The sequence below is a fragment of the Pan troglodytes genome, chromosome 3 (genome assembly GCF_028858775.2).
Source record: "Pan troglodytes isolate AG18354 chromosome 3, NHGRI_mPanTro3-v2.0_pri, whole genome shotgun sequence".
In the NCBI taxonomy this organism is placed as follows: domain Eukaryota; kingdom Metazoa; phylum Chordata; class Mammalia; order Primates; family Hominidae; genus Pan; species Pan troglodytes.
In genome coordinates this window covers 177,439,255-177,451,910 of record NC_072401.2, presented here as the reverse complement: position 1 = coordinate 177,451,910, position 12,656 = coordinate 177,439,255, and the positions used below count along the sequence as shown (strand labels likewise).

Here is a 12,656-nt window from a genome sequence, read left to right as displayed (position 1 = left end):
TTTATTTTAGTTTTTGTATTTTAATTGGTATATAGTCTCACACAGTTGGCTTATATTTTAGATGGGATCAAGACAGTGTCTGAAAACAGGGCATTTGAGCTCTGATCAATGGTATCGGAAGAGTATTTCCATCTAACCTTTCAATGCTCATCATATTCTCTCTACAATTTTGGTGTACTAAGTTTTTTGATGTATTAATCACTAATTTGTGTTTTGAGATGAACTTGTGATACCATTATTTGGTGGAATTGAGAATGAATTCTTGTTAAACAACTGAAATAACTTCATGTTTTATAGGCCAGTTGTATAGCCAGGCTGAAAAGTATAATCTTGAAGATAAGCTTATTTATTTATGTGTTACTTTTACATAGTAACTTTTTTTTGCAACACTGCATGAAAATTTAATTCACAAAGAGACAGCAAGCATGTATTTCCATGATTGATCTCTACAACACTGTTTAGCAACTTTGAGCCCCCTCCCAAATGATTGGGATCTGCTTATTATACTTATGCGGAGTGTAGTATGCTTACCAAAGGTCTAAAAGGAGCTACTGATTTATGATACATGTGGTTCTTTCATATCATCTGTGTATCAAGAGCGACCACTATTTTACATAAATATCAAAAATATTTTTGCCCATTGTTTCTGCTAAATTGGAAGGAAACTTTGTGTCATACTTACAGTTATATAATCATTGCAATATTTGGCCTTAACTCTGCTACTCTATCTTCTTTTAAATTCTGCAGTAATGCAAAAGCAACACCACTGTAACCTAATGATGATGAGGTCTTTTCAGGCAACTGTATTACCCATGCCTGTGTCCCCGCAGGCATTCCATAGTCTTTAAAGTATTAAAAAACATAGTGTATTTATTTATCTGACATGCTCAATTTTTAAAAAATGTATCATATCCACTGGTCATTTCATTCCATCTCTATCAAATTCCTGGAAAATTCTCTCCTATTAACTGACAAATGTATTTTGCTTCAGCCTTTAGGTATTAATAGATTTATTTCTTAAAGTCTACTGAGTGGTCTATTACTTATTTGTCTATATTATAGATGTATTAGTTTGAACCACGTCAAATTACCAATATTAAACACTTTTTATCTACAAAATGGCTATTCAATATACCTATAATATTAATACCTATTAATTAATACCTATAATATTAATATACCTATAATATTAATGTGCTACATTTATAAAAGTTTTTAACGTGATCCTGATTTCAATGTACAAAATAGAAATATATGATGTGAAATGATTAGGATCTGCATATTATACTTATGTGGAGTGTAGTAAACTTACCCAGCATTCTCCAAAATCCTTGTGAGGTATTAATTCACTGCTTAATTTTCCCTGTTAGCAAAAAATGGCAAACTATTTGAAGACTTTATTGTTTGACACATTTAAATTTCATGAAAAAGCTAACATTGATCTCATGTCTTAGGTTTCTTGAGTTCAATACTTGGGAGGCTTGTTAAACATAGTGCTAAGATTAACAAGTGTTTAAGACTTACCCTGCTTGTCTTAATGTAGACAGAATGTCCTTTAATCTTGAAAGTGGAAAATTTGCTTTGTTTTTCCTTAGATAGAATAACACTCCAAAAATCATTTTCCATACATGTGGCATGACTCAGTGGAGTCTCAGAGCCCGCAAGCTGGGAATGCCATTCTGTTATGAGGGGGTTCTCTTTTAGATCCTCTAGGATGAGTTTACAAGGCTGTTTTGTGGTCCTTAAGGGAAAATGAGTTATATACCATTTCAGTATTGAATGTAACCCAGGCATTAACCTGACCATTATTACCTCTCTGGTAATTTTGAAGTTTTATTTTGCAAGAAACAGAAGCCTTCATTGAATGGGTTTTATGATCTGTGTTTTAGAAATATGATGAAGCCATGATTTAGGCCTCAGAGTGGACAATAATGCAGTATTATGTAGGTATATAACTTTAGCTATTATTTATTAAGTGTTGGTATGGGAAACAAGTGGGGATGGCTGGGAAAGAATTTGATGCGCCCGATCTTACTATAGGACAGATTAAATTGTTTTAGACAAGATTTGGCCTAGAGGTTGGAGGGTCTTTTCTTTGGCTTGGATAATTTGCATTCAGTGAAATTAAAATGATATTGATATTATCTAAAATGGACTTATATACACAGGGTTAGCATACATTGATTAAGTAAAACAATCTATACCTCTACCTAGATTTGGGTATATGCTATATAATTTTGGGTTTTTTATATTTTGTATATTCTTTTAAGCTATTTATTTTTACTTTGCACATTCTTAAATAAGATTGCTCTTCAGTTTAGCCCTCAACCACAACATAAAGCCCTCAACCACAAATTATACAGTTATTGGAATTATTTATTGACTTCCTAACCACTTTGGAATCCATATACTTTTTAAAAATATTGTACTCTCAGGATCATTCTATTTGAAATTACAATTTTGAAGCATCTTTATAATTCAGTATTAAAAATCCCATTTAAGGGTCCACAAGAAGTTGAATGAAAAAAAGAGATAAACTTCAAAAAATATCTGAATTGTATCCTTATCAATAGTGTTTTATATTAAGCCTCTTGCTCAAGGATATTCTGTTTGTTTTTGAAAACACTTGCTACTTTTAGGGTGACAAATGTAGTCATTTGGAGTTGTCTGTTATACCTCAGTCTTCTCCTTGACTCCAATATTTCCATTTTTACTTTTGTACATAAAAATAGCAATACTACTTCTGTGCCTCATATGCTTTTACTTTCTTGCACTAATATCAATCTCTATTCTTATAAGTTAAGTTAGCAAAACTGTTCTTCAATTGACTCTTAGATTCCTAGATACTTAGATTCAAGCAGTTCTTAGTGTGAGAGGGGAACATTAAAGACTATGAGCTCAGTGCCTCTTGTTTTGGAAGAGGTCATTGAATGCTACTGCCCCACAGTGAGTCAAAATGAGTGGTCCAGAGTCAAAAATTAAAGAACTGCATGTATTTTTTGGCCAAAAAGGAAATGATGTATATTATAGAAAGGGTTGATGCCTGTGATACTCTAGGAAAGGCAGCTGACTGGAGCTCCCTAAGACAGATGAGCAAAGGGAGACTGTGAGTGCTGCCTAAGACATCCTGGGGCAGGAAAACAAGATTGGAAGAGCTATTTAAAGCCACGTTGGGAAAGAGCAATGTTGTTTCTCATTTTGCAAAATGAAAAAAGGAAAAAAGGAAAGGAGAGGGTAGACTCGTATATTTTAAGCACTACGTATCAAGCCACTGAAATCTTTGAACTCATTGCTCATAACTAGCCTCTGGCAAGGATTTCCAATTGCCTTCCTTTTGCTTTCATGTGCAATACAGCAGAGGACATGCCAGACAAAAACTGAATACCTCTTTTGGTGCAATATAAAAAATGCATTTTACATTTCCCTTGGTAAAATTGCTTTCCTGAGGAAATCCACCGTATTCTACGGAGAAAATGGGACACTAAGAAATAAATATCTTTACATTTCAATTGTGGGTTACATTTGTTCTGAAAAAGAATCGACTCAGGATTAAGAGACTAACAGAAAAGACATATTTGAGAACAGTGGTAACATTCAAAACTTACCTATCTGTGATAGTAAAAGAGTTATGTTGCCTCTCCTTCCGCCACCAAGAAATATAATAATTAGAAAGTTAGTACAAAGTTTGTATGTGTATTTTTGATAATGTGATTCTGGTAAATATGCAAGACATGCAACATAAATTTACCACATTGCTCATTGTTAAATCTAAGTTAAGTGTCTCAAATTTTCCTCATTCCGTAACCTAGCTTTTCAGTTTTGCTCTTTAAATGAGGCAATTATGTAAAGGAAATATTTATTTGTCTTGAATAACTGGATTGTAAGTGTCATAAACAGAGTTTTCTTAGCCTTAAATAGGTGAATTGAGTGCTTTTAGGATAATCTGGGTACATGGTAATCTTAACGTCAAGTTTAAATAACTCAGCTTCATTAAAAGTTATTAAATGATGTAACAGCAACCTTTGTGAAAGGTGGAGTGATTATGCGTTAGATCGTTATAAATGAATAACTTAGAAGAGTGACTATTAACTTTACTTTGCAATGAACATGTTATGTTTGTGATTTGAGGTTTATTTGTCTTTGTAAGTTACACAAGTGTAACGGTACCATATTCTGAGTAGCTCTTCAACATTAGTTTGCTTTAGCAAGCATCACCTATTTTTGATGATTACAGCACTTCATTTCCCCAACTCAAGTTTCTGATTCGGTGAGTAAGGAGTGGGGCCCAGGAATCTGCATTTCTAGTACTTTCTCAGGTAATTCTATTTTTGTGGATCCTGGAACCACACTTAGAGTCTTGTAGATTATTGGTTAAAAACCCTGGTAGCTTTCCGAATTGTGGTTCATAATTTATATATCAAGATAAAGATATTATGGATTTGAAATCCCAAAATTTGAGAGGAAATAACATTCAGAGATTGCGATCATTTAAAATGAGAACTTTAAGGGTGTTCTGGACAACACCTCTATAATTTTGCCTTTGAAAATAAAAAGAACTTCGAAGCCTACAATCATGTACATAAGCCCTTGACTACTTCAAAAAGTATTGCAAAATGATTGGGAGGATGTGGTGGGCAGATCACTTGAGGCCGGGAGTTAAATGATATATAGTCTTTAATCTGGATTATTCAATAGGCATAGAAGAAAATTGCAATCATGGGATGATGGGGGAAATTGATTGAGATAGCCTACGGTTATTGAAAATGCTAATGCATGTAACAATAGAACAGTTACCATGTATTCCATATACATGGGAGCTCAATTATTTGAGGACGGGGATGCAAACATTGATATCACATCACACATCATTGCTGGTATTAATACTATTGTCAATCTCAACAGCTACCTACCCAAACATCATTAATAAATAAATTTTATGAACAAGATTATGAAAGGCCCAATGAACACTAACTCTTAATATTAATAGTTAAAATAGTTGGTTATCAATATTGTGACTAAGATCATAGAACATCTTTCATCCACAAATAAAATGAATAAAATGAAAGTAAAAAGTGTAACTATCGGTATCCCAGCTATTACCATGTGCTGTTGAATTATGTATTTGGTTTCCGGCATTATTTGGTTCAATTTTACATGTGTTAGTTATCTAGGAGAACTAAAATGACTAGCAGCTTTTCATACATTGGTATGGAATATGATATTAAATTTGCCAGTATTTTTTTAGAGAAGAGAATCCTTAGTAATCTGAGACAATTGGGTACTTACTAAAAACAACAAAGAATGGCATAGGATTAACACACAGAAAAAAAAAAACAATTCAGGACTTATCAGAAACGTCTGAAAATACTGTTTTGGGTCAGAACAATTTTAAAAGCATGTTCAGACAGGAAAGAAATTGTGAGGTTTAATTCCTGGGGGTAGCACTGAGAGGAAGGTAGTCTTCAAGCTCCTTCATTGGTGCATGCTGTTTGCTTCTTTGTTTTTGAACTAATGAATATATAATGAGTTCCCATAGGAATTAAACTTCACAACTTCTTCCAGAATTCCCAGATGTAAATATCACTCCTAAATTATAATCCAAATTTGGTAAAACAACATAAAAGTATTGTGAATGCAATCAAATAGGGTGAGTGGTTTGTATTTTAGCTTTTACATACTTATAATGAAAAACACTAAAGTACCAGAGGGAAGGTAGTGTAAATAAACAGAAGCATTCAAACATAACTGTATATTCTAACTCTGCTATATACTGGTTGTGTTTTTAGGCAGGTGACTTAGCTTCTTATCAAGAGACTTAATTTTCTCATCCATGAAGTAGGAAGAAAAGTATCTATATGTTGGAATTGTTGAGATATTTAGAAATCATTGAATGCACTGATTGGTAAATTAGAGATGATAAAAACAGATTTTTATTCATCTTTGAGATTATATTATTATCTTCATTCATCATGTTATATCGCCTCCTTGTCCATGCTAAAAGCCATTTACTTCCAATGTTTGTGATTATATGTAACACAAATATAACTCTTATTGATAAAAGATAAGTAGATAATAAGTTTAGAGTGACTAGTTGCTAGCCATTCTTCTAAGTGTCACTGTGCAAGGCAGACTACATTATAAAGCTTTTGATGTAGAAGTGGTGGAGACAGAGAGCAACTAAAACAGCATCCAAACATAGATAAATAGATATTTGAGAAAATATCAGTGATACAGTTTGAGAAAAACAGGGTGGCCTGTTAGAAAGTGACAAGATTGCAATTAAGCTGTTAGTTACAGCTGCAGTCTCATATGAAGGTTCAGTTGGGGTGGGGGGAGTAATCTGCTTAGTGGCTCACTCAAGTGATGCTGCAGGCCTGGTCCTGTACCACATGAACCTCTCCACAGGGCTGCCTCATGCCATGGTGCCTGGCTTCTCCAGAGCAAAGGATCTAAGGTAGATGGGGAGAGAGATTCCATGTAAGTTGGAAGCCACGGTACTTTTACTTATTTTATTTTATCATATTTCATTTTATTTTGAGACAGGGTCTTGCTCTGTCACTCAAGCTGGAGTAAAGTAATGATTATGACTCACTGCAGCCTCAAACTCCTGGGCTCAAGTGATCCTCCCACCTCTGCCTCCTCCCAGCTGGGACCACAGGTGTCTCCCACCATGCCCAGCTAACTTTTAAAAAGTTTTTGTAGAGATAGGGTCTCAGTATGTTGTGCAGACTGTTCTCAAACTCCTGGTCTCAAGCAATCCTCCCTCCTTGGCCACCTAAAATGTTGAGATTATAGGCATGAACCACCATGCCCAGCCCACAGTGCTTTTATAATGTAATCTTGGAAGGAACATTTCCTTGCTTCTGCCATATTCTATTCATTAGAAGCAAGTCAAAAAGTGCAGCCCTTACTCAGGTGGAGCAGATTTCAGAAAGACATGAATACTACTAGAAAGGGATTATTGAGTGCCCTCGAAGAGGCTGCCTGCCTCAGATAGCCATAGGTACCTCAAATGCAATATGTCCAAAATGGAATTTATCAACTGACTGTTGAATCAATTCTACATCCTTGGTTCTTGACTTCCATCACATCTGTCATCATTTATGTACACTGTGTCCCAAGCTAGAAGTTTACAGGTCATTACTAATGCCTTTCACACTTTCCTCTATATTTAATGGGTTATCAAATGCTTTCACTTCAGAAATGTCTCCTAATTCCAGATTCTCATCTTCAGGTACTCAGTAATGTAATCGACTATTTCCTTAAGCTGAGGTTGTCTTTATTATGCTTCTCTTCATCCAATTTCTATTCACTTTAATTAGAATAATTTCTCTCAAACAAAATATATTCATGGATTCTGTTGCGTAAAGGCTTCCATTGTTTCTACTGCCTATAAAATTAAATCCATTAGCTTTATTTTGGCATATCAAGCCCTTTATAATATGGCCCAAAGCACAGTTTCTAGGCCTACTACCCAATCTTATCATTCAGCATTGAAATAGTCTCTCGGCATGCCCTCACGTGATGTGTACAGGCCCATCCTGATTTATTTTCCATCTTCTTTCTTACCAACCATGCCTCAATCAGTGCTTCATTAGGAAGCTTTTTCCAGGCTTCCATATTCATCATAAGTCATTCAATTCCCCAGGTTCCAGTACATTTCTATAATGTCATGCAGCTCCTTGAATTATCAGCTTCATTTTTTCTATTTCTATGCTATGCTTTTAGAATAACTTCCGAGCAATATTAATCTTGAATTCAAAGTTGTGAACAGAATAGTATAGTGATTGACAATAAATACTGAGTGAATAAACAATTCCTTGTTTAAGTTATTGTGTGTAATTGCACTGTATCTTTGAAAGGAAATATTTAAACTACAGAAGATCCAAAGAAGGGCTATGAACAAGTAAACATTTGATTATGGTTTCTATTAAGGACTCACATATGTAAATCTAAAGAAATTATATGAATATTTAACACTTGTTGAGATAACATCATTTGCTAAGCACTGTTTCAAGTGCATTATATTTATTAATTTACATAATCCTCACAATAACTATACAAATAAGATACTTTTATTACTCTTATTTTATGGATGAAGATGCTAAGACCCAGAGATTTTTGATAATTTTTCCAAGGTCACTCAGTAGTAAGTGGTGAAGTTGCTTCTTAGGCCTGTCAATGTAGATCCAGATACTCTGTATTACTCTAGAAGGAAAATGGTTTCCAAAGATGCATCCAAATCAAGATGTCATAAATTGACAAAGGTTAAAAAGTAAAATGAATCCAAATCAAGATGACATAAATTGACAAAGGTTAAAAAGTAAAATGAGCAAAGACTAAAAGTCAAAAGACTAATTAGGATAAATGGATGAAATTATATTTGTGAACCAAGAGGATCAGAATTTACAATATCATAAAAAAGTATTTTAAAATATTTTCCCTCTAAATACCAGGAAGAATTTTGGCAGCTTACCAGAGTTTAAAGAGGAAAAGAACTCCTATTATCATAAACAATGGGAAATGCATTTCTGGAAGTCAAGACATCAGATGATCCAAGTAAAAAGTATAAGTAGTGTCTGATGTGCAGAAGAATTCATGGATCTTGGCCGGGTACAGTGGTTCACACTTGTAATCCCAGCAATTTGGGAGGCCAAGGCAGGCGAATCAACTGAGGTCAGGAGTTTGAGACCAGCCTGGCCAACATAGCGAAACCCTTTCTCTAATAGAAATACAAAATTAGCTGGATGTGGTGGTGCATGCCTATATTCCCAGCTACTCAGGAGGCCAAGGCAGGAGAATCACTTGAACCTGGGAGGCAGAGGTTGCAGTGAGCCGAGATGGCGCCACTGCACTCCAGCCTGAGGGACAGAGCGAAACACCATCTCTAAATAAATAATAGAATAGAATAGAATAGAATAGAATAGAATAGAATAGAATAGAATAGAATAGAATAGAATAGAATACATGGATCTCTTACAGACTATTCCAGAATGTTCTTAATTGCTGTGAGATAGGGATGGTGGGTATCCAGGCAACCTCCACCAACAGGGTCCTGGATAGCTCAGAGGAAGAGCATTCATATTGTATGAAGCCATAGAACCTCTTTCAGAAGGGCAGTTATTATTAATTTTTTGGAGGAGTTCTATCAAAAATACATAATATAGTCCATAATAGTAGGCTCATCTGTACTAGCTAAAGAATGTATTAGCATGGATAACTTTTTAAGATATAATGGTAAATGAAAAACCTGGGACCACAAGCACAGACCACCATGCCTGGCTGATTTTTGTATTTTTTATAGAAATGGGGTTTCACCATGTTGGCCAGGGTGGTCTGAAACTCCTGGCCTTAAGTGATCTGCCCGCCTCAGCCTCCTAAAGTGCTGGGATTACAGGCATGCGTCACCATGGTCGGCCACATTGTCAACTTTATCATTGCTTGTTATATTATTTGTTTTATGTTTGAAAGATTTCTTAATATAAATATTTAAAAGTAAAGGCATTATGAATACAATAACATGAGAATCCCATATGTATTTCTGTCTTTAATTTCAATATTTCCTTGGAAATTGGCAAATAAACTTTCTGATCAGATGTCAAAGAATTATAAGTTAAATTCCAAAATAAAGAGTTTTACATTGTATTTTAAAATATAAACTTATTAGTCAAAATGGAATTTAACATCTCAAATTTTACTAAAATTCATCAATTATAATTATCAGTGGATGTATTCTAAGTAAACTTAGTTGTTATTTTGAAAAATAATGCCATTCTCAATTTTATAGAGTATCTTTACAAGAAAGCATGCATTTCCCAAGTCCATTAAAAATAAATGTATTCCCAGGGCAGTAAAAAAAATATAGGATTGCCTCTTCTTTTTGGCTATTTTCTTCATTTAATTATTTTCTAGTTTTATTTTTTACTTTTGAAAGTACTTGAAAGAGTAGACACCAAATATCCAGTGTAAAACTTTAGAATAAAATAAAAATGGTATAACCCACACTGTGAGCTTATTACTTTCTACACATTTGACTTAACTTTTTATTGGCATGGCAATTTCAATCCAATGCATAACCAGAAGAAATAAACACGATATGTTACTAGCAGTAAACAGAGGGATTAAACATATGAGCTTAAAATTTTTTAGCACATATGAGTTGGAAATTAAAGAGACTGAAATGTATTTTTATAATAAGATCAAATTACTTAAACCAGAGTCAATAACTGTTATACTATAAACAAATACAATCACTTATTTGTAGCTTTATAAATTATTTTATGTCAATGCTAATTTTACTGATGACTGTTTAGGGCTTATGAGGACTCCTCAGGTTATATGATTAATAACTAAATATGACCACAGGTTATGGTATCAAAGCAACAATTTGATTTAAAAAATAGGCTCCCCATAAATATTTTAATATATGGAAGTATTTCTGGGAGTGTAGAAGGACAATATGTCAATTTTCAGAAGGCATAAAAGCCACAAAATATTTGGAAACTAGTTTGCTCTTGTTACAGGAAAGTGTGTGACTGTGTGTGTGTGCGTGTGTGTGTGAATAAACGGGTAAAATATGAATGTCTCTATTTTGTAATAAATATTGCTTCTGTATGTTTTAGATGAGTGCTTTCATTCTGATACAATCATTTTGTTAGTAGTCTCCATCTATTAAGTAAGAGAAAATTGAATCTCTTCTCTGTTATGTGGATGAAGATGGTGACTGCAATCAATTTCTGAGTTCAATTTTAAATATGCAAATTTAACCTTTTATAAATTGCTCTTACTTTACATATAGGGACATTTATAACAATACATCCAACAGTCTACAAATTAATGTCAAATAATGAAGCAAGCTCCAAATTGTGTGACTGCCACCAGTTGACTGGGTGGCATATGGCAAGTCACTTAACCTCTGAGACCTTAATTTTCCTATTTGCAATGCTAAGGAGTGGTGCTAGAGTTCCATGTCTATGCTTCTACTAATTTTAGATGCATTTCTTAAAACTGATATTTTCAAGAGTAATGTAAAAACATTATTAAATTCTTGTCATCTTGCTAGAACAAGAATATCTTTTCTATCTATACATTTTATTTATCTCTACTTGTTTTAATAAAGCCCATCTGCCATCTGATTTATTTATTAAATAAACTCATCTGAGAATCAATTTTATTTTACCTAATAGATAGAGCCTATGCATAACATGATTATAAATTGTGAAAAAAATGGAACTCTAGTCCAAAAGACATAGGAAAAGGATTGGCCAGAAAATAGGTACATTCATATTGTATTTATTATTTCTTTTTTTCTTTATTCTCTCTCTCTCATACACACAACGACTCCCCATTAAAGCAAACTTTAATTGTAAATATAGTAAATACCCAAGTGAAGCTAAAACATTTTGTATGTTATATATCTAAAGGATTAGTTTAAATATTTGTTTCAACCTAGTGCTAACATTTATGCTCTCTTTTTTTCTCCCTAAAAGAATGAACAAAATATTTTTTAGGCAATGAATATATAATTTCATCACGTTGCAAAGTCCTTTAATTCATGGCATTTGTGGTTCTTGGTTTTCAAATGAAGACTTTTTAAAACAATAACCAAAAGGATATACAACTTTCCCTATGCCTTCATAAATTTCCATTGTACAATATAAAATTAAAATCGTGTTGAGATAGAGTGACTTCCATTTTGGAGAATATGGTATCCTTATATCATGTACACCACAGTGTCATTTGCTTTTGTAGTGAAAGAGAAGCTAAAATATATTGACTTCAGGCATTTTTGATAGAAAATACACTCATAAAGATAACAGTAACTAAGGCAGAGGATAAAAAGAATCATACTTGTGATACTTAATAGCATTTTAGTTATTTTAAAAACTGATGGTGATCTTACTGCAAGCATCTCTACATGGCAGTCTCAGGAAATCTCATTAATGTGTTAGCCCCTTTATTTTGCTGGTGAATTTGTTGACAGAAAGTAATTGGGTCACTGTATTGAAATGCCCCATGTAAGCTCAGAATTCTCTGTGTTGGTTGGCATGACAACCATAGTGGTCGATTAAACATGCTCAGAAATTGGGAACCTGGGCTTCTCAGAAGCTGTTAACTAGATGGGGAATAAAAAACTGTGTAGATAATGGCAAATTGGGCAGAAATTTCTAAGAATTGCCTTGAATGTGCTATTACACATTTATTTATGTAGTGCTAACAAGATAAATATATGTGTAAAAAGCTAGATATTTAAAAATTCACTTAGATGTTTACAAAATACAGTTTTGATTTGATGTGTATTTTAATAAGAAAAGGTTGAAACAGCCTTACAGTATTAAGGATGTTATTGGAGATAATTCTGATATTACTCAGAACAAATATATTTGCTATCAATGGCAATTTCTATTTAGCTCTTTCTCCTTGTAAATGATTTTGTGAGGTGCCTGGCAGATGATATCCACAGATGGCATACAAAGGCACATTGGCACACAGGAACAGCCTTTGCTGGCCAGTTCTGCCATAGCCAAATTTAGGGAGCAGGAAGATGGTAAAATGACAAATCATTAAGGAGAGAAATAGAGAGTTGGTTTGATGGTATGACTTACTAATATCTTTTTTCTTCTATATTTTAACTCCCTTCCTTTGGCCGGTAGATA

The 12,656-nt window shown here is 33.7% G+C and overlaps 1 protein-coding gene and 1 long non-coding RNA gene across 7 annotated transcripts in view; one reads left to right on the top strand and one right to left on the bottom strand.

The window, feature by feature from the left end:
* Positions 1-12,035, bottom strand: part of LOC107974486 (uncharacterized) — a 51,881-nt gene extending 39,846 nt beyond the window's left edge. The window contains exons 1-2 of one of the 3 annotated variants that reach the window (XR_008547665.1): positions 11,903-12,035; positions 6,357-6,449 (exon numbers count right to left, since the gene is read on the bottom strand). This is a non-coding gene — a long non-coding RNA (uncharacterized LOC107974486). Of the gene's footprint in view, positions 1-6,356; positions 6,450-8,476; positions 8,888-11,902 lie in introns of those variants that run through there. The other 2 variants (XR_008547664.1, XR_010156751.1) reach the window with 2 other exon arrangements.
* Positions 1-12,656, top strand: part of GPM6A (glycoprotein M6A) — a 369,432-nt gene that overhangs the window by 199,998 nt on the left and 156,778 nt on the right. The gene's annotated exons all lie outside the window — the stretch shown is intronic.